Raw genomic sequence first — 23,789 nt, 5'->3', positions numbered from 1 at the left:
ACAAGCTAACAAAGCTAAGGATTTGAAACAAGAAGAAAAGATGTGCCAAATGTGTTCTGATTTAATCTCAGTTGCTAATCCCTCAGTCCCACGTCATAGGGTTCTTTCAAGCAATGGGTGAGATGCCTACATAAGCCTCTTACCACAGAGTCTGGCAGAGAATACGTGTTCAGTGAAAGCTAGCTGTTTCTAAGGATGGTTCCTACTCATTGCAAAATGGCCTTGCTGTTGTGAGTGCTGGGTGAAAGGGCTTGGCCTCTGGAGGTCGCAGAGTCCTATGGAGGCCCCTGGGTGGGGGGACAGCTTCCCTCCATGACTTCCAAGGCCTGCATTGCAATCCATCCAGCAACCAGCTATGCATGGGGGGGTTCTGATTTCTCCACATCCCTGCCAACTTCTTTCTTTTTTTCTTTCTCTCTCTCTCTCCTTCCCTCTCTCCCTCCTTCCTTCCTTTCTCTTTTTTCTTCCTTCCTTCTTTATTTTCTTCCTATTTCTTTCTTTCTTCCTCCCCTCTCCTTCCCTCCTTCCTTCCTTTCTCTTTTTTTCCTATCCTTCCTTCTTTCCTTCCTTTCTTTTTTCATAATAGTCAAACTAGTAGAGGGAATGGTTTCTCACCCACACTTTGATTTGCATTTCCCTAATGGCTGATATTGTTGAGCAGCCAAGCATTGCCCTGTCTGGATACAAATCCTAAATTGTCATTTCATCCTTAACTTCATTTTGGCCTATGTATGCCTCATTTCCTGTTACTTCAAATTGATCTCCCAATTTCATTTGTTCTTAGCATCCTCTTGTGACTGTCCTTTATTGATGCTCTTGGACATGGTAAAATCCGTAATCTCTACCTACCCACGAAGTCTATTTGAGCTCACCATTCTGGCCGTTGTGATCTGACCCATTCCACAATGCCCCACCTCTATGAAAACAAAGGTAGATAAATGTTTAGGAGCAAAGGACAGAGCTGAGAAGGAAAGAAGCAGGTCACTGCCCAGAGCCCCAGAGGCAATTTCAGAGTTTAGGGGTAAAACTGATATGGACAGTTTCAGCCTCAGGCCTCCTTCAGATATTTCTCATTAAATGTGAAAAGAAAATTACTGAAGAAAGAAATGCAACCAAGTAGATCATAGGTTAGTGTTTCTCAGACCTGGTTGAGGATGAGAATTATTGACAGCACTTTAAAAAATCCTGATTCCTATACCTCACCGCAGAGGCTATGATTTAAATGATCTGAAATGAGAGTAATGGATCAACACTTGAAAAACGTCCCCCTCTCTCTGCTCCCTGTGATGTCCATGAGCAGCGGAGATTAAGAACCACTAGACTAAGGGGAACCAGGACTACAGTTCTTCCCTGATTGTGGTCAGCAAAGGACAGGACACCTGGATGAGCAGAACTTACTTAAATATGACAGCTGCAGTTTGAGAAGAGACTTCCCTCAGCCTCACAGAAAAATACAAGGGAAAATATTCAGCTCAAAAAGGCCATTAGTTAGGGACTTTCTTGGTGGTAAAAGAGTGAAAAGCCTGGCTTAAAACTCAACATTAAAAAAGCTAAGATCATGACATCCGGTCCCATCACTTCATGGCAAATAGATACAGAAACAATGGAAACAACGAAAGAGTTTATTTTCTTGGGCTCCAAAATCCACTGCAACCACAAAATTAAAAGATGAAGACATAAAATTAAAAGATGCTTACTCCTTGGAAGAAAAGCTATGACAAACTTAGATAGCGTATTAAAAAGCAGAGACATCACTTTGCCAGCAAAAATCTGTATAGTCAAATCTATGGTTTTTCCACTAGTCATGTATGGATGTGAGAGTTGGATCATGAAGAAGCCTGAATACCAAAGAATCGATTATTTCAAACTGTGGTGTTGGAGAAGACTCTTGAGAGTCCCTTGGACCGCAAGGATATCAAACCAGTCAATTCTCAAAGAAATCAGTCCTGAGTGCTCATTGGAAGGACTGATGTTGAAGCCGAAGCTCCAATACTTTGGCCATCTGATGTGAAGAGCTGACTCACTGGAAAAGACCCTGATGCTGGGAAAGACTGAGGGCAGGAGAACGGAGTGGCAGAGGATGAGATGATTGAATGGCATCACCAACTCAATGGACACGAGTTTGAGCAAGCTCTGAGAAATGGTGAAGAGCAAGGAAGCCTGGTGTCCTGCAGTCCATGGGGTCACAAAGAGTTGGACATGCCTTAGTGATAGAACAGCAACAACTGGCAGTCTAGAGGTTAAGACTCTGCTTTCCAATGCAGGGGCTGCAGGTTTGATCCCTGGACAGGAAGCTAACATCCCACATGCCACTCGGCCAAAAACCCAAAACATAAAAAAATAGAAGCAATATTGTTACAAACTCAATAAAGACTAAAAAATGGTCCATGATGAAAATAAAATCATTTAAAAAATTAGTTACAATAGAACATTATGTCCATCTTAGCCATTTTTCCTAGAATGTTTTATCTTTAGCATATACCCCAGGAAAATCGCATGAGTATCTAATGGTGTATTCATAAGCTCTAAAAAATATACCATTTACACAGCTCCAATGCTATGCCTTGCTCAGCACAAGGTTGGAACAATGGCCCATGTTTATACAGCTTTTCATACCCATGAATCAGAAAAATGTTCAAGGCTTATCAAGGACCTGCCTGAGGTAGGCTGGAGCCTGCTTGTACCAGCTCCAGAGATCTGATTGTTATTATTTCTCAAATCCATGTCCAGTCACACTGCATTGTGGGAGTATTTATACTATAAAAACTGGTAAATGTTGCAAATCAAAATTTTCCTTTTAAACTTCTGATTCTTATTCCCAGCATACCTCTGGACCTGATACAAAAGTTTGATGCTCACTCTTTGAGAAACTCATGCCAAGTATTCCCCTGCATCTTTTGCTTTCAATGAAATGAAATGCTACTGCTGACTGTGCAAAGGTGTGGTGGGGAGTCTGTGCACCAGGACGTTGAACCTGGAGCCATCCCAGAGTCTGAGCTGATAGGGTGAACAGCAGATCAGTCCATTCAGTCATGCAGCTCATCTCTGTTCCACTTTTATCCTCGGTGGTTGATCTCTATTGGCTCTGTGTGTTTTATCCTTTAGGGAACTTACGTTGGATAGAATTCTATATCACTTAATAATTAGACAGTTCTATCGACAGTAATTCTAGATGCTCTTTTAAGTCTTGCAAATTAAAAAACATAAACCGTGACACAGGAAGCATCTGAAATGAAAGTGTGAAAGGATGTTCTTCCATCAAACTACTGAAAGTGAAATTCCTTTCTCATTAGTAAAGACTATGCAATTTTTGTTACTTAGTTAATGTATAGGCTATGTACTGACCATGCATACATATATATATATATATATATATATATATATATATACACACACACACACACACACGTGCATGTGTGTATTCTAAATTTTGCCTGGTTCTTTTAACTTTTTATATTTTTTACTGAAGTATAGTTGATTTACAATGTAAAACATTGTAACACATATATTGTATATATATAAAGACTAACATTTTTGCTTGAAGTAGTGTCCTGGAAAATTTAGAGACAAAGCCAAAGTCATCTCAGTTCAGATCATATGTGTGTCAGTCGCATCTGACTCTTTGCGATCTCATGGACGGTATCCTGTCAGGCTCCTCTGTCCATGGGGATTCTCCAGGCAAGAATCCTGGAGTGGTATGTCATTGCCTTCTTCAGGGGATCTTCCCAGCCCAGGGATTGAACCCTGGTTACCTGCAATGCAGGAAGATTCTTTACTGTTTGAGCCACCAGGAAAGTTCATATCATAAAATTCTTAAATATCTGGTTTTCAGAGGTCCATTCCTATCCTATCCCAGGACTGGTAGTCTTGCTTCCTATTGATCTAAATCATTTTAATGTAGAAAGACAGGTCCCTTCTGTTACCAGTTGGTGAGCACTCCTCAAACTCCTCACCCTTGGCCACAGCATTTAATCTTCATCTGACACGGTATATGCAGTTAGGTTCATTATGCTCTGAAGGGCTATAGATGCTGAATTATTATCTATTGCCTCACACCATCAGCCCATCAAGTAATCTCTATTTTCTTGGCTTATTTTTTGTTAATGTTTGTCATCGCTCAGTACATATGGTACTGCTGGTGACGGGAAATGGGGCAGTTATTCACCTCAAGATGGAATGTAATTAAAGATTACTAGATTGTTTTCTAAATGTCTAATCTATGCCGTGTGGGGTTTTTGAAATGATGGTTACTTCCAAGAAAAGTTGAGACAGAAGTCTGAATTAGCATCCACTTCACAGGGTCGCCAAAAATGCCTATTTTTGGTCTAGGGTCAATGAGCAGAATACATTTATGAACAGAGTAGAAACTTCCCAGTACATGAGGCAGCATCTCTCTTAGGGGTGACCCTGACTATATGCCATTGCAGTGAAAAGCAGATCTCCTGTGCAAACCCTTGAGGTAAAAACGTCCTCCAGTCATTCCCAGAGTTTACCATTAGGGGCGCCAAAAAGCCAGTCATCCAGCTACAAAGCCAAGTGTGAAAAGTTTCCAGGCAAGAATTCTGAGTGGGTCGTCATTCCCTTCTCTAGGGGATCTCCCCGCCCCAGAGACTGAGCCTGGGTCTTCTGCACTGTAGGCAGATTCTTTACCGTCTGAGCCACCAGGGAAGTCCCGCAAAGCCAAGAGGCAATCAAATACATTGACGGACGTATTTCACATTGAATTTGCCAAGTAATTCTGCAAATGACCCAGAAAATGACGCTCTTAACGCCAGTGACAACCTCATTTTCCCCGAATCAATTGTTCTCTTCTCCCACGTTTTGGTTGGTTTTTTTTTTTTTTTTTTTTTTCCCTTCAGAGCCCAAGCACATGAAGTCTTCATGCCTTTCTGGCATGTTTACAGAATTTCCAAACATTTATCTGTTTAAATGTCTAGATCCTTTTAAGGAGCAGAAGAAAGAGTTACTAATTAGGTATTCTGAAGGAAGATTCAGTTCATTACAACTGATCTGGGAGCTGTAAGCGCCATTCCAGCTATGGAGAATCAATCCTTCTCAGGGAACTAATGAACCCTAGCTTCTGCGTTAAATTGGTGCCTGTCTTTTAAAATTATACACGGAGGTATACATACCTGCATGTGGTGTAAGTTATTTATATGGAAATAGTACATATACCCAGTTTTTCTAAAAAGGAATTTATTTGCTCCAATGTACCCAGTTTTTCTACAAAGGAATTTATTTGCTCCAGACTTTAACATCTGTACTTTAAAAAAAAAGGGGGGCGGGGGTTTATCAGAGCTCGAATTTAAAACTCTTTCTTCAGTCAGCACGTGAGAGGAGTCTGTATAACTTTGAGGAGATACGTGATGCAAAAATAAATGTTTATTAAATCATATCTGCGTTTCTGATCCCAAGCTTACACCTGCCTCCAAATAGTGAGAGTGGCTCCCCGCTCCCTCCCCACGAAAGGGTATTAAGGTGTGGGATTCTGTTTTCATTTTCTCTCTTCATCTGCACTGATTTCCAGTTTCCATCACAGGTGTTAAGGCTGCTGAGCGGAGCCACATGACAGGATGTGAAGACTCGGCAATGGCTCAGATGAAAACAAAAGCATAAATAAAAGAAGTAGCTGCAGTCTCTGTGGCTGGGGAAGGTGGAGCCTGCAGTGAAGGCTAGCTACCTCCGCAGGAAGACTTGGGTGAGTCAGCACACTGAAGGAAGCTCGTAGTCCCAGGACATGGGGGATTTAGGCAGCCCAAGCAGAGTTGTCTGTTTTGTTCATTCGTTTGTCAGTTAGTTTCCACTCCTCTCTGTTTAAAAGATACACACCACTGCTTCTCCTCACCGTATTTTTAAAACAAGGTCTGCAAATATTCTCTGTTGGGAAGATCCCCTGGAGAAGAAAATAGCAACCCATTCCAGTATTCTTGCCTGGAGAATTCCATGGACAGAGGAGCCTGGTGAGCTACAGTCCATGGGGTCTCAAAAGAGTTGGACATGACTTAGTGACTGAGCACTCGTGCACACGCAGTACATTTTTAGGGGGAAATGCTGGTCAGTGTTTGCTACAGGGTTGTATATATTACACACATATATAGAGAGAGATAAATTTGTAAGTGGCAACTGTCAATCACGCTCTTCCTCTGTGGATGTAGTCATATGCTTAGCCTCAGCAAATATCACGCATCCGCCCAAATTTCCAGGCAAATATTTATCCCATTATTTACAACATTTGTGGAATGTGGAGACCTAAAAATGAGACTGAATAGAAATATTTAATGTAATCCCCCTAATGATAAAGCTCAGAAAAAAATTTAGAGCAACAATGCAAAGGTCAATTTTAATAGCACCAGAAATCTCAGAGTTTCACATTCAGCTGGCACAGACGTTAAAGTCTTCATCGCTATAATTTTTAAATCTTCTTTGAGACTAGAGTGACAGGTTGGTGTCAATATACTGAGAACACTTATGAGATATTAGGGTCTGTCCTATCTAAAATTTTGTAACAGGTAAGTTTGTCTTCTAGGGTCTCAGCCTCGGTTTGGAAGAAATTTTTCCTTGTACCCTTGCAATGTCTTCTGTCTTCAGGATTTATTTATTTATATTTTACTTTTGAAAAACTAATCTTAGAAAAGGAGCTGATAAATTCACTCATGATAAGGTGTAAAAACAACTGGAGATGGACTCTCAGGGGTTATGCCTTAAGCCAACACTAAAACAAATTCTGACAGTGGAATTTTAACCAAAATCATGAAAAGAACCAAATTTTAAACTTAAAATATTAGAAAGGCACTGACAGCTTTGCCCTCAAGCATAAAGAATACCTGTAAATAAAATACCTTGGCTAAGTTCTGTAATTATAAATGAATGTAACCTAAAAATTTGCCATGGTTTAAAATTTTAAAGCCACTTTAGAAAAATCTCTTTTTCCAGTGAGATGCCTGTGACATGTGTGTTCAAATTCATGACAGCAGTATTTATAATAGCAAAAAATCTGCAAACAACATAAATGTCCATCCATAGGCACATGGTAAAATGATTGCAATATAAAGAAATACATCTATGCAATCATTTTTTGGTGATTAAAAATTCTGATAAAATACATGTAAAACATGTCACATTTTATCCATTTTTAGGTATATAGTTTAGTAATATGCAACCATTTTAAAACCAAGTTGATCTCTGTGTGCTAGAATGATTAATACCCTCCAATATATATGGTTAAATGGAAAGAGTACAATGCAGAGCAGTATGTGTTGAATGAATCTACTTTGTTTTTAAATTTTGTATTTAAACATTTAAAAATAAATACTATACGGAGAATAAGTTTCACCCATAAACCTACTCCTGAAACTGGCAGTTCTTTTTTTTTTTATTGAAGGATAATTGCTTTACAGAATTTTGTTGCTTTCTGTCAACCTCAACATGGATCAGCCATAAATACACATATATCCCCTCCCTTTTGAACCTCCCTCCTATCTCCCTCCCTACCCCACTCTTCTAGGCTGATACAGAGCCCCTGTTTGAGTTCCCTGAAACATACAGCAAATTTCCACTGGCTGTCTTATTTTACATATGGTAATGTAAGTTTCCATGTTACTCCATATATCTCACCCTCTCCTCACCTCTCCCCATGTCCATAAGTCTATTCTCTATATCTGTTTCTCCATTGCTGCCCTGTAAATAAATTCTTCAGTGCCATTTTCTAGATTCTGTATATATGCATTAGAATATGATATTTATCTTTTTCTTTCTGACTTACTTCACTCTGTATAATAGGTTCTAGGTTCATCCACCTCATTAGAACTGACTCAAATGTGTTCCTTTTTCTGGCTGAGTAATATTCCATTGTGTATATGTACCACAGCTTCTTTATTTATTCATCTGTGAATGGACATCTAGGTTTTAGCTATTGTAAATAGTGCTTCAATGAACAGTGGGATACATGTGTCCTTTTCAATTTTGGTTTCCTTGGGGTATATGCCTAGGAGTGGGATTGCTTGGTCATATGGCAGTTTTATTCTTAGTTTTTCAAGAAATCTCCATACTGTCTTCCATAGTGGCTGTATCAATAACATTCCCACCTACAGTGCAAGAGCATTCCCTTTTCTCCACACCCTCTCCAGCATTTATTCTTTGTAGACTTTTTGATGATGGCCATTCTGACCATTGTGAGGTGATATCTCATTGAAGTTTTGATTTGCATTTCTCTAACAATGAGCTATGTTGAGATCTTTTCATGTATTTGTTAGTCATCTGTATGTCTTCTTTGAAGAAATGTCTGTTTAGGTCTTTTTCACACTTTTTGATTGTGTTGTTTGTTTTTCTGCCATTGAGTTGTATGAGCTGCTTGTATATTTTGGAAATTAATCCTTTGTCCATTGTTTCATTTGCTATTGTTTTTTCCCATTCTGAGGGTTGTCCTTTCACCCTGCTTACAGTTTCCTTTGCTGTGCAAAAGCTTTAAGTTTAATCAGGTCCCGCTTGTTTACTTTTGTTTTTATTTCTGTTACTCTAGGAGGTACATCTAAGAGGTACGTCATAGAGGATCTTGCTTTGATTTATGTCATCAAGTGTTCTGCCTATGTTTTCCTCTAAGAGTTTTATAGTTTCTGGTCTTACATTTAGGTCTTTAACCCATTTTGAGTTTATCTTTGTGTATGGTGTTAGGAAGTGTTCTAATTTCATTCTTTTACATGTAGCTGTCCAGTTTTCCCAGCACCATTTATTGAAGAGGCTGTCTTTACCCCATTGTATATTCTTGCCTACTTTGTCAAAAATTAGGTACCCATAGGTGCATGGGTTTATTTCTTGGCTTTCTATCTTGTTCCATTGGTCTATATTTCTGTTTTTGTGCCAGTACCATACTGTCTTGATGACTGAAGCTTTGTAGTATAATCTGAAGTCAGGAAGGTTGATTCCTCCAGTTCCATTCTTCTTTCTCAAGACTGCTTTGGCTATTTGGGGTCTTTTGTGTTTCCATATGAATTGTGAAATTTTTCTTTCTAGTTCTGTGAAAAATGCCATTGGTAATTTGATAGGGATCACACTGAATCTGTGTATTGCATTTGGTAGTATAGTCATTTTCACAATATTGATTCTTCCTACCCAGGAACATGGAATATCTGTCCATCTGTTTATGTCATCTTTGATTTCTTTCATTAGTGTTTTATTTTCTGTGTACAGTTGTTTTGTCTCCTTAGGTAAGTTTATTTCTAGATATTTAATTATTTTTGTTGCAATGGTAAATGGGATTGATTCCTTAATTTCTCTTTCTGACTTTTCATTGTTAGTATATAGAAATGCAAGTGATTTCTGTGTATTGATTTTGTATCCTGAAACTTTGCTAAATTCACTGATTAGTTCTAGTAATTTTCTGATACTATCTGTCTTCAGAGTTTTCTACGTAGAGTATCATGTCATCTGCAAACAGTGAGAGCTTTAGTACTTCTTTTCTGATCTGGATTCCTTTTACTTCTTTTTCTTCTCTGATTCCTGTAGCTAGGACTTCCAGACTATGTTGAATAATGGGGAAAGTGGACACCCTTGTCTTTTTCCTGATCTTAGGGGGAATGCTTTCAGTTTTTCACCATTAAGAATAATGTTTGCTGTAGGCTTATCATATATGGCCTTTACTATGTTGAGGTAGGTTCCTTCTATGCCCATTTTTGAAGAATTTTAATCATAAATGGGTGCTGAATTTTGTCAAAGGTTTTTTCTGCTGTATAATCTCTTCAAAATTTTTCTCATACCCTTTCTTTTCCTCAGACCCCTCCAGTGTTCTTGCCCGGAAAATCCCAGGGACGGGGGAGCCTCGTGGGCTGACGTCTATGGGGTCACACAGAGTCGGACACGACTGAAGTGACTTAGCAGCAGCAGCGTTTGACATTGTCCCAGAGGTCTCTGAGACTATCCTCAGTTATTTTCATTCTTTTTACTTTATTCTGCTCTTCAGAAGTTATTTCCACCATTGCATCTTCCAGCTCATGGATTTCATGCTTCTGCTTCAGATATTCTGCTACTGATTCCTTCTAGAGTATTTTTAACTTCAGTAACTATTTTGCTTGTCTCTGTATATTTATTCTTTAATTCTTCTAGATCTTTGTTAATTGATTCTTGCATTTTCTCCGTTTTGTTTTCAAGGTTTTTAATCATCTTTACTATCATTATTCTGAATTCTTTTCCAGGTACTTTGCCTATTTCCTCTTCATTTATTTGGACTTCTGCATTTCTAGTTTGTTCCTTCATTTGTGCAGTATTTCTCTGCCTTTTAATTATTTATTTATATTTTAACTTATTGAGTTTGAGGTCTCCTTTTTCCAGGCTTCAAGGTTGAATTCTTTCTTCCTTTTGGTTTCTGCTCTCCTAAGGTTTGTCCAGTGGTTTGTGTAAGATTTGTATAGGGTGAGATTTGTGCTGAGTTTTGTTTGCTTGTTTGTTTGTTTTTCCTCGGATGGGCAAGGCTGAGTGAGGTGGTAATCCTGCCTGCTGATGATTGGTTGTGTTTTGTTTGTTGTTTAGATGGGGTGTCCTGCACAGGGTGCTACTGGTTGTTGGATGATGCCAGGTCTTGTATTCAAGTGGTTTCCCTTGTGTTAGTTCTCACTATTTGACACTCCCTAGGGTTAGTTCTCTGGTAGTCTAGGGTCTTGGAGTCAGTGCTCCACCTCCAAAGGCTCAGGGTTTGATCTCGAGTTTTGTGTGGTTCTATATATACTTTTGGAGAAGGCAATGGCACCCCACTCCAGTACTTTTGCCTAGAAAATCCCACGGACAGAGGAGCCTGGTAGGCTGCAGTCCATGGTGTCGCTAGAGTCGGACACGACTGAGCGACTTCACTTCACTTTTCACTTTCATGCATTGGAGAAGGAAATTCATGCATTGGAGAAGGCAGCCCACTCCAGTGTTCTTGCCTGGAGAATCCCAGGAACAGGAAGCCTGGTTGGCTGCCGTCTATGGGGTCGCACAGAGTCGGACACGACTAAAGTGACGAAGCAGCATATATACTTTTCTGCTTGTCAGGTACTCCTGTCTACTCTCAGCTGGTGTTCTGCATGCACTTCGGTGTCTGAAGGTGTATTCCTGATGTATCTGTGGAGAGAGAGGTACTCCATATCCATCTACTCCTCCGCCATCTTGTTCCCTCCTGAAACTGACAATTCTTAACATTGATCATATTTCCTACAATGAGTGTGTATGTAAAAAAATTCTAAGTATATCTGAGGTCCTTTACTCCTTATCCCTTGCACCTTTCTCACCTCTTGAGAATCATGAGTTTAATCTATTTTTATACCTTTTCATGTATCTATAAGTAACATGAATACATTATTATTGTTTTGTGTGCCCTTTAAAATTTGCTTAAATGTTATGACCTCTTCAACTTGCTTTCTTATTTATCACCCTGAAGCTCGTCTTCTTCATTCAGCAGTTTTTGAGTGTGAATGCCAACGTGCTTTTTGTTTAAAAAGACATATGTGTATGCTTGGTTTTGGAAGACAGCTTCCTGGTAGCACATTTAAGACCCTGTTAATAGCATTCACATTTTGCAAGAAACACTGGAGATCAGTGTGTGTCGGGGGCTGGGGCGGGAATAGGATGTTTGCTTTTCATTTTCTATCCTCTGAAGTGTTCAAAATTTTATTATAGTTATTTTTTAGTGAAAATAATTTGTTGAAAGAGGTAAATTTTTAAAAAATTATTGATTTATTGTTGGCTGCACTGGGTCTTCATTGCTGTGTGTGGGCTTTCTCTAGCTGAGGTGAGTGGAGGTTACTCTCTGGTTGTGGTGTGTGGAACTCTCACTTTTGGTGGGCTCTCTTCTTGTGGAGCACAGATTCTAGGCCCCCGGACTTCAGTAGTTGCTGCAAGTGGGGCTCAGTAGCTTTAGCGCTCAGGCTCCAGAGCACAGGTTCAACAGTGGCAGCACACGGGTTAGCTGCTATGAAGCATGGGGAGTCTTCCTGGACCAGAGACTGAACCCATGTCCCCTGCATTGACAAGTAGAGTCTTAACCACTGGACGGCCAGGAAGATCTAAAAGCTGTAAAATTTTGATCCTGTTCATGTGACAAAGGATGTGAACATATCATGGCAGCCTAGATGGGTTAAATGATTTTTCCCCATCCACACACCATGTTTCCATGTGAACTGGGGCTGTCAAGGACACGGTGTATTACAGTGAAAGTGGTAGGACTGTTATAGAAATTATAGGTTCCAGGAGAAAGGAAGCTGGGAGATTACACAGAAGAGGCCACTCAGCTCCCAGCTTGTTGAGTTTGTGAAAAGTGAAGCAAATATGTCTGCTGGAAATGCATTGAATAGGAGCAGAGAAGGTGACCGAAAGGGACACCCAAACAGGTACACATCAGAATGGGAATCCATAGATTGGATTTCATCTATGAAATCTATTTATTTCATCTATTTCATCTGGTTCTGTCAGTAACAACCACAGATTTTGACCAATTCGCTTGACTTTCTCATTGTAGTATTTCTCCTCCATAAAGTGAGAAGATACAGATTTCTTCATTCATTCAATATATGTTTACAGAACCTCTAGGTGCCAGGCAGTGTATTATGTACTAGAAATATAAAAATGAACAAGATGAAATTCTTAGCCTCACCCTAGAGGTTGCCTGACATTCTAAGAGTCCAGCCACCAAAGGCTAAAAATAGGCAGAATGTCAACCATCAGAGGCCCGTGAGTTCTGGCTATTTCCCTGGGAAGACTTGATGGTGCCAAGTCAAAGGCCAGATGACAGGTGAGAGAATAGTTATTCCAAGGGTCTCAGCAGAAGTCCTGGGTCCAAAACAGAAAAAAAGTCCCCACTTTTCTTGGGACATGGGGGAACTCAGCTTCAGCTGAGGAACCACAGAATGAATGAGAAGAATCATAGCCGGGCTGATAGAGGGAACCTTGAATGTAAAGGTGTTAGTCACTCAGTTGTGTCCAACCTTTTGTGACCCCATAGACTGTAGTCTGCCAGGCTTCTCTGTCCATGGGATTCTCCAGGCAAGAATACTGGAGTGGGTAGCCATTGCCTTCTCCAGAGGAGGAAATGGGAGTGGGGATGCAATAGTGAGTGAGTTGAAGAGGATATTTGATTCTTTTCATTTCAATCAAGTTAAAGGAGAATATGGGATTTATTCTACATCTTAATAGTTTATAGTTTGAGATTCCCTTATATTTCAGTGTATGAATTTTAAAATGGCTGACCACAAAAACTGTACCTAAATGGGTCATAGAGGAGACAGAGTCATTTTGGGGGGGAAATTTCCCTTTTCATATTATAATTGCCTATCCAGTGACTGAAGAGATACTGTGAGTCACACAGAGGAGATTCCTATGTGCCGGGGGCTGAGAAGTGGCCTGGGCATTGTCTAGGGTTCTGTCCACCAGAAGTGGAACCGAAGTTGTGGATGAGAAAACAGTAACAACACCAAAGCACTTCCCACCTTGGGATTAAACTTTGAGGCCCATCATTTTAGAAACTAAATTAGTATCTTATAAAATGGGGTTAATGAAGGTTTCCCTGGTGGTTCAGTGGTGGTGGTTCAGTGGTAAAGAGTCTGCCTGCCAATGCAGGAGACATGGGTTCTAGCCCTGATCTGGGAAGATCCCACGTGCCATGGGGTAACTAAGCCCATGCACCACAACTACTGAGCCTGTGCTCTGGAGCCCTGGAACTTCCACTACTGATCCCACTTGCTGCAACTGCTGAAGCACGTGCACACTCTAGGGCCCGTGCTTTGCAAAAGGAGACGCCACAAAGGCAATGAGAAGTCTGTGCATCAGAACTAGAGAGTAGCCCCTGCTTGCTGCAACTAGAAGAAAGCCTGCACAGCAATGAAGGCCCAGCATAGCAAAAAATAAATATTTTTAAAATGAGGTTAATGATACTTACTTTAGAGAATTACCATGAGAAAGAGTAAATTTTAAGATGTGGACACATGGTACAAAACTTTATAGTTTACAAGCTTTACAAGCATGAGGCTATCGTTATTTTTCTTGGAGTTTTGGAAGACATAGGTAGTATATTTCCAGGAATTATTTCATTCCCTGGACTTACAAGGTGTGTCAAAATCCTAGTTGGCTCTCTCTCAAGCCTCATTGGTGGACAGTCACCTTATCTCTTATCTCTTACTCTCATTCCTAGAGAGTAGATTATGTGACCTAGTTTTGTGGAGGTCCGAGGACATTTTGGAGAAGGCAATGGCATCCTACTCCAGTACTCCTGCCTGGAAAATCCCATGGACAGAGGAGCCTGGTAGGCTGCAGTCCATGGGGTCGCTGAGGGTCGGACACGACTGAGCGACTTCACTTTCACTTTTCACTTTCAAGCATTGGAGAAGGAAATGGCAACCCACTCCAGTGTTCTTGTCTGGAGAATCCCAGGGATGGGGGAGCCTGGTGGGCTGCCGTCTATGGGGTCACACAGAGTCAGACACGACTGAAGTGACGCAGCAGCAGCAGCAGCAGCAGAGGACATTTAGGAACTTCCCTGGTGGCTCAGATGGTAAAGCGTCTGTCTACAATGCGGGAGACCTGCGATCCCTGGGTCTGGAAGGTTCCCTGGAGAAGGAAATGGCAACCCACTCCAGTACTCTGGCCTAGAAAATCCTATGGACAGAAGAGCCTAGTGCAGGCTACTGTCCATGGGGTTGCAAAGAGTCGGACACGACTGAGCGACTTCCAAGAGGGGAATTCAGATGGGTATTTAACTCAGGAAACACAAACATACCAGAATCTTTAAGTCCTTATGGGGTTTGACTCATGATGGCAAATAAGGAATTGAATTATGAGCTCTGACTTTCTTCGATTGTTCTAAGTTATTCCTAATTGTGTCAAATATATTGTCATAAAAATCTAAACTCTAAAAAGATGTTCTCAAAGACTTCTGAGACAATAACGGCAATGATCAAATTTGACTTGCATCTTTTTTTAAATCTTAATATCCTTATAATTTTTGCCACAAAAGATACAGGGCTCAATAGCTACACATTTAGAGAGAGAGAAGTCCAAAGATAAAACACTTTTGCAATTGCATATTCTGTTTTCTGTAAATACAAACAAGAAAAGCAATTTCTTAATGCAATCCAATCAATATCCTCCAAAGACTTTCCAGTGTTCCAATGATGAAATGCTTTCTGCATGCATAACTTAAATTTAACAATTTCTAGTCATTATTTAAATGAGAAACTTGAGTATGTTAACAATTTAGAAAGATATTTACATAAAAAGAAATCATTTCGACTTGATAATTATCTAGTCCATGAGAAAATTATGGGGCACTCCTCTGGGAAATACAGAACAGAACAAATGGAAAGAAAAAGAAATAGAATATAATGGAAATTTGGAAAACAAAAAGAGGAAAGCATGTCATTTGAAAAAGGACAAGTTGCTCTGATTAATGCAATAGCTTTCGGCTAGTTTGTCAGAGAGGCTAGTTTATGCCTGTTGGACCCAGGTACCTATTTGGGGGGACAGTTTGAGAACTAAACAATTCCCCCTTGGGATTCTTGAAACTTTTGGTGATTTGAGGATAAAGTCAAAGCCCTAAGGTTATTAATGCCAACGTGTAACTGAAAGTGGGGGCTGGGGGGCTGCTGCTCACTGCTCAAAAACCATTAAAGAGACTAGGTTGGTGGAAAGGGAAGTTTGCTTTACTTTGGGTGCCAGCAACTGGGGTGGGGGAAGGGCAGACCCTTGTCCAAAAGCTGACTCCCCACCTTCCCCCGACTCCTGCCCCGGCAATCAGTGGGCAAGAGCTTTTATAGGCTGAGGGAGGGGTCTACATGCAGAAACAGCACAATCAGCTCTGACAGTCATCTTGAAATTGGTCATCAGTGGTCTGACCAGTGACACCTTGATTGTTTTAGGTACAGTTAACCTTCAGTTACAGGGTCAGCTTGTTTCCATTTCTTTGAGGCCAATTCTCAGTATTGGGCTTCCCTGATAGCTCAGTTGGTAAAGAATCTGCCTGAATGCAGGAGACCCTGGTTCGATTCCTGGGTCAGGAAGATCCCCTAGAGAAGGGAAAGGCTATCCACTCCAGGATTCTGGTGCTGGCGTGGCTGTGAGGAGATACCCTACATCCAAAGGCAGAGAAGCCCCAGCAAGATGGGAGGTGCTGGAGCTACGGCTGAGCAGTGCTAGAGCAGCTTTGAGGAGATACCCCACATCAAAGGGCAAAGGAGAAGCCCCAGCAAGATGGTAGGAGGGGTGAAATCACATTTAGAATCAAACCCCACACCTGCCAGAGACACTCAGAGGGCTCAAACAAACCTTGTGCACACCAGGACCGAGAGACCCCACACAGACTGAGACAGAACCATGTCTGAGTGTCTCCTGTGGAGGAACAAGTCAGCAGTGGACTGCCACAGGGACAGGGGCTCTGGGTGCAGCAGACCTGGGTACGGCATAAGCCCTCTTGGAGGAGGACTCCATTAACCCCACCATTGAGCCACCAGAACTTCCACAGGACTGGGGAAACAGACTCTTTGAGGGCATAAACAGAACCCTGTGCACACTAGGACCCAGGAGAAAGGAGCAGTGACCCCACAAGAGACTACCCAGACTTGCCTGTGGTGTCCAGGAGTCTCCAGCAGGGATGTGGGTCGGCCATGGACTGCTGCAGGGTTGGGAGCACTGAGTGTAGCAGTACATGCATGGGATCTTTTGAAGGAGGTCACCATTATCTTCATTACCTCCACCATAGTCTGGCCCCAGGTAAATAAGAGGGAGGGAACACAGCCCCACTCATCAACAGAAAATTGTATTAAAGATTTACTCAGAATGGCCCCACCCATCAGAACAAGACCCAGTCAGTCAGTCTCTCCCATCAAGAAGCTTCCATAAGCCTCTTAACCTTCTCCATCAGACAGTAACAGAATGAAAACCACAGTCACAGAAAACTAACCAATCTGATCGCATTGGCCACAGCCTTATCTAACTCAATAAAACTGTGAGCCATGCCATGTAGGGCCACCCAAGACAGACAGGTCATGGTGGAGAGTTCTGATAAAAATGTGGTCCACTGGAGAAGGGAATGGCAAACCACTTCAGTATTCTTGCCTTGATAACCCCATGAACAGTATGAAAAGGCAAAAAGATAAGACACCCCCCAGGTCGGTATGTGCCCTATATGCTACTGGAGATCAGTGGAGAAATAACTCCAGAAACAATGAAGAGATGGAGCCAAAGCAACAACAACACCCAGTTGTGGGTGTGACTGGTGATGGAAGTAAAGTCTGATGCTGTAAAGAGCAATATTGCACAGGAACCTGAAATGTTAGGTCCATGAATCAAGGCAAATTGCAAGTGGTCAAACAGGAGATGGCAAGTGTGAACATCAACATTTTAGGAAGCGGTGAACTAAAACGAACTGGAATGGGTGAATTTATCTCAGATGACCATTATATCTACTACTGTGGGCAAGAATCCCTTAGAAGAAATGGAGTAGCTATCATAGTCAGCAGAGTCCAAAATGCAGTACTTGAATGCAATCTCAAAAACGACAGAATGAGCTCTGTTCGTTTCCAAGGCAAACCATTCAGTATCATAGTAATCCAAGTCTATGCCCTGACCAGTAATACTAAAGAAGCTGAAGTTGAACAGTTCTATGAAGACCTACAAGACCTTCTAGAACTAACATCCAAAAAATACGTCCTTTTCATTTTAGGGGACTGGATGCAAAAGTAGGAAGTCAAGAAACACCTGGAGTAACATTCAAATTTGGCCTTGGAATACAAAATGAAGCAGGACAAAAGCTAATAGAGTTTAGCCAAGAGAACTCACTGGTCATAGCAAATACCCTCTTCCAACAACACAATAGAAGACTCTACACATGGACATCACCAGATGGTCAATACTGAAATCAGATTGATTGTATTCTTTGCAGCCAAAGATGGAGAAGCTCTATACAGTCAGCAAAAACAAGATGAGGAGCTGACTGTGGCTCAGATCATAAACCCCTTATTGCCAAATTTAGACTTAAATAGAATAAAGTAGGGAAAACCACTAGACCATTCAGGTATGACCTAAATCAAATCCCTTATGATTATACAGTGGAAGTGAGAAATAGATTCAAGGGATTAGATCTGATAGACAGAGTGCCTGAAGAACTATGGATGGAGGTTCGTGACACTGTATAGGAGGCAGGGATCAAGACCATCCCCAAGAAAACAAAATGCAAGAAGGCAAAATGATTGTCTGAGAAGGCCTTACAAATAGCTGTGAAAAGAAGAGAAGAAAAAGGCAAAGGAGAAAAGGAAAGATATACCCATTTGAATGCAGAGTTCCAAAGAATAGCAAGGAGAGATAAGAAAGCCTTCTTCAGTGATCAGTGCAAAGAAATAGAGGAAAACAGTAGAATGGGAAATACTAGAGATCTCTTCAAGAAAATTAGAGATACCAAGGGAACATTTCATGCAAAGATGGGCACAATAAAGGACAGAAATGGTATGGACCTAACAGAAGCAGAAGATATTAAAAAGAGGTGGCAAGAACACACAGAAGAACTATACGAAAAAGATCTTCATTATCCAGATAACCACAATGGTGTGATCACTCACCTAGAGCCAGACATCCTGGAATGCAAATTTAAGTAGCCCTTAGGAAGCATTACTACGAACAAAGCTAGTGGAGATGATGGAATTCCGGTTGAGCTATTTCAAATCCTAAAAGGTGATGCTATGAAAGTGCTGTACTCAAAATGCCAGTAAATTTGGAACTCAGCAGTAACCACGTTACTGGAATAGGTCAGTTTTCAATCCAATCCCAAAGAAGGCAATACCAAAGAATGCTCATTGTACCGCACAATTGCACTCATCTCACACACTAGTAAAGTAATGCTCAAAATTCTCCAAACCAGGCTTCAACAGTACATGAACTATCTGGATTTAGAAAAGGCAGAGGAACCAGAGATCAAATTGCCAACATCCGCTGGATCATCGAAAAAGCAAGAGAGTTCCAGAAAAACATCTACTTCTGCTTTATTGACTATGCCAAAGCCTTTGACTGTGTGGATCACAATAAATTGTGGAAAATTCTGAAAGAGATGGGAATACCAGACCACCTGACCTGCCTCCTGAGAAATCTGTATGCAGGTCAGGAAGCAACAGTTAGAACTGGACATGGAACAGATTGGTTCCAAATCAGGAAAGAAGTACATCAAGGCTGTATATTGTCACCCTGCTCATTTAACTTATATTCAGAGTACATCATGAGAAATGCTGGAGTAGATGAAGCACAAGCTGGAGTCCAGATTGTTGGGAGAAATATCAATAACCTCAGATATGCAGATGACACCACCCTTATGGCAGAAAGTGAAGAACTCAAAAGCCTCTTGATGAAAGTGAAAGAGGAGAGTGAAAAAATTGGTTTAAAACTCAGCATTCAGAAAACTAAGATCATGGCAGCCAGACCCATAACTTCAAGGCAAATAGATGGGTAAACAGTGGAAAGAGTGAAAGACTTTATTTTGGGGGGCTCCAAAATCACTGCAGATGGTGACTACAGCCATGAAATTAAAAGTCGCTTGCTCTTTGGAAGAAAAGCTGTGACCAACCTAGACAGCATATTAAAGAACAGAAACATTACTTTGCCAACAAAGTTCTGTCTAGTCAAAGCTATGGTTTTTCCAGTAGTTGTGTATGGATGTGAGAGTTGGACTATAAAGAAAGCTGAGCACCGAAGAATTGATGCTTTTGAACTGTGGGTGTTAGAGAAGACTCTTGAGAGTCCCTTGGACTGCACGGAGATCCAACCAGTCCATCCTAAAGGAAATCGGTCCTGAATATTCATTGGAAGGACTGATACTGAAGCTAAATCTCCAATACTTTGGCCACCTGATGTGAAGAACTGACTCACTAGAAAAGACTCTGATGCTGGGAAAGATTGAAGGTGGGAGAAGAAGGGGATGACTGAAGGTGATATGGTTGGATGGCATCACTGACTCGATGGACATGAGTTTGAGCAAGATTGGTGTTGGACAGGGAAGTTGGTGATGGACAGGGAAGCCTGGTGTGCTGCAGTTCACGGGGTCACAAAGAGTTGGACACGACTGAGTGACTGAACTGAAATGAACTCTAAACAACTTCCCAGGTGTCATAACTCAGCTCTGGGGCCTCAGTTACAGGCACAGGCTTGTAACTTTGGGGACAGCCTTGTGCCCCCTCTATCATGCTGTACCATTGTGTGACCTCTCTGTCTCTCATTTAGCGACAACTTGGTTAGTGCATGCCATCAAGCCCAATGGCCAAGCAAACACTCATTCAGGAAACAAGCAGCCAGTTTCCCTTTTAAAAATAAGACTGCAGATCTTAAAAGTCATTCTCTAGGCTGGAGAATCATTAGAGACTTGTGTTGTAAAAAGACAGGTGCCGTATCCCCCCCAGTGCATACGGTGAGGCAGTACATTACCTGCGGAGAATTTACAAACAATAGTAAACTGAATCTGAAGAATCTGAAAAAGAAGGATATATATATGTGTATAAATGAATCACTTAGCTGTACCCCTGAAACTAACACAATGCTGTAAATACACTGTACTCCAATATAAAACAAAAATTAAATTTTAAAAATTTAAAAAACAGCAATAAACTATCAGTCGCAATGATTTTGATCATCACCATATATCACAAATTCTAAACAACATTAGTGACAATATATTTCTCTGTGTAAGTATCTTTTTTTGGTCTAAGTTCTAAACAATTATTGGTGTTTGTGTGCCTCAAACAAATATATTTTTATTGCTTTTTTTTTTTTTCCACCCCTGGCATACGAGATCTCAGTTCCCCAAACAAGGATTGAACCCATGCCCTCTGTAGGGGAAGCGTGGTATTTTTTTCACCCCACTTATTTGTATTTTTATCCATCTGTTCAAAAAATAATTGAACAACTACTATCCGCTAAGCACTAAGGATTCACAAATAAGTGAAGGTTATCCTTATGTACAAGGATCTTACTACAGAACATCTCGTCTTAAATATTTACTTTTCTGCTGAGATACATGATTGATGACACATATAGGATACATTCCTGTGACTGATTTACAATTACAAGCTGCCAGCTATCATTATTTCCTTCTTCACAATATAAGAGTTTACATGAGAATGTAAGCGACTGAAAGTGTTATTTTAAAGGTTAATCTTGAACCCATACTGATTTGTCTACTCAAAAATATCAGTATCATAATTACAATAAGTAGCAATATTCTTCACATATACCTCAGAAATGATTATGACATAGAAGAGTTGATAATCAGTTCAGTTCAGTTCAGTCACTCAGTCGTGTCCGACTCTTTGCGACCCCATGAATTGCATCACGCCAGGCCTCCCTGCCCATCACCAACTCCCGGAGTTCACTCAAACTCACATCCATCGAGTCGGTGATGCCATCCAGCCATCTCATCCTCTGTTGTCCCTTTCTCCTCCTGCCCCCAATCCCTCCCAGCATCAGACTCTTTTCCAATGAGTCAACTCTTCGCATGAGGTGGCCAAAGTACTGAAGTTTCAGCTTTAGCATCAGTCCTTCCAAAGAACACCCAGGACTGATCTCCTTTAGGATGGACTGGTTGGGTCTCCTTGCAGTCCAAGGGACTCTCAAGAGTCTTCTCCAACACCACACTTCAAAAGCATCAATTTTTCGGCATTCAGCTTTCTTCACAGTCCAACTCTCACATCCATACATGACCACTGGAAAAACCATAGCCTTGACTAGACGGACCTTTGTTGGCAAAGTAATGTCTCTGCTTTTCAATATGCTATCTAGGTTGGTCATAACTTTCCTTCCAAGGAGTAAGTGTCTTTTAATTTCATGGCTGTAATCACCATCTGCAGTGATTTTGGAGCCCCCTCAAAATAAAGTCTGACACTGTTTCCACTGTTTCCCCATCTATTTCCCATGAAGTGATGGGACCGGATGCCATGATCTTCGTTTTCTGAATGTTGAACCTTAAGCCAACTTTTTCACTCTCCACTTTCACTTTCATCAAGAGGCTTTTGAGTTCCTCTTCACTTTCTGCCATAAGGGTGGTGTCATCTGCATATCTGAGGTTATTGAGATTTCTCCCGGCAATCTTGATTCCAACTTGTGGTTCTTCCAGCCCAGCGTTTCTCATGATGTACTCTGCATATAAGTTAAATAAACAGGGTGACAATATACAGCCTTGACGAACTCCTTTTCCTATTCGGAACCAGTCTGTTGTTCCATGTCCAGTTCTAACTGTTGCTTCCTGACCTGCATACAGATTTCTCAAGAGGCAGATCAGGTGGTCTGGTATTCCCATCTCTTTCAGAATTTTCCACAGTTTCTTGTGATCCACACAGTCAAAGGCTTTAGGTCCTTATCAGTTATCTATTTTATATATACTGGGTTGTAGATGTCAATCCTAAACTTCCAATTTATCCCTCCTCCTCTTTCCTCTCAGTGAACCGTATGTTTGTTTTCTATACCTATAACTCTATTTCTGTTTTGTAGATAAGTTCACTTGTACCCCTCTTTTAGATTCCACATATAATGATATCATATGTATTTGTTTTTCTTTGTCTGACTTACCACACTCAGTAAGACAATCTCTAGGTCTATCCGTGTGGCTGCAAATGGCATAATTTCGTTCTTTTTCATGGTTGAGTAATATTCCATTCTATAGAAATACTACACCTTCTTTACCCATTCCTCTGTTGATGCATGTTTAGATTGTTTCATGTCTTGGTTCAGTGACATATGTTATCTTTTGGGATCCAAAATTACTTCAGATGGTGACTGCAGCCATGAAATTAAAAGACATTTGCTCCTTCGAAGGAAAATTACAACAAACCTAGACAGCATATTAAAAAGCAGAGTCATCACTTTGCCAACAAAAGTCCACATAGTTAAAGCTCTGATTTACTCCAGTAGTCATGTATAGATGAGCGTTGGACCATTAAGAAAGCTGAGTGCCAAAGAATTGATGCTTTCAAATTGTGGTGCTGGAGAAGACTTTAGAATCCCTTGGACAGCAATAAGATCAAACCAGTCAATCCTAAAGGAAATCAGTCCTGAGTATTCATTGGAAGGACTGATGCTGATGCTGAAGCTCCAGTATTTTGGCCACCTGATGCAAAGAGCTGACTCACTGGAAAAGACACTGATGCTGGAAAAGAGCGAGGGCAGAAGTGGGCAACAGAGGATGAGATGGTTGGATGGCATCAGTGACAATGGAAATGAGTTTGAGGAAACTCCAGGAGATAGTGAAGGACAGGGAGTCCTGGTGCTGCAGTCTGTGGGATTGCAAAGAGTCAGACATGACTTACTGTCTGAACAACAGCAACGTCTTGGCTACTGTAAATAGTGCAGCAATGAGCTTTGGGGTGTATGTATCTTTTCCAATTATGGTTTTCTCCAGATAAATGCTCAGAAGTGGAATTGCTGGACCATATGATAACTCTTCTTAGTTTTTGAAGGAACCTCCATACTGTTTCCATAGTGGCTGTACCAATTTACATCCCCACCAACACCGTAACAGGGCTTCCCTTTTTCCACATCCTCTCCAGCATTTATTATATGTAGGCTTTTTAATGATGGCCATTCTGACCAGTATGAGGTGATACCATATTATAATTTTTATTTGCATTTTTCTAACAATTAGTGATGTTGAGCGTATTTTCATGTCTTTTTTAGCCACTGTATGTCTTCTTTGGATAAATATTTAGATCTTCCACTCACTTTTTGATTGGGTTGTTTGTCTGTTTTTTTATTGAGCTACATGAGCTTTTTGTATATTTTGGAGATTAATCTCTTGTTAGTTGCTT

Source organism: Bos indicus, chromosome 9, assembly GCF_029378745.1.
Source record: "Bos indicus isolate NIAB-ARS_2022 breed Sahiwal x Tharparkar chromosome 9, NIAB-ARS_B.indTharparkar_mat_pri_1.0, whole genome shotgun sequence".
Taxonomy (NCBI): domain Eukaryota; kingdom Metazoa; phylum Chordata; class Mammalia; order Artiodactyla; family Bovidae; genus Bos; species Bos indicus.
The sequence above is the reverse complement of the archived record's forward strand: the minus strand, read 5'-3'. Positions refer to the sequence as shown.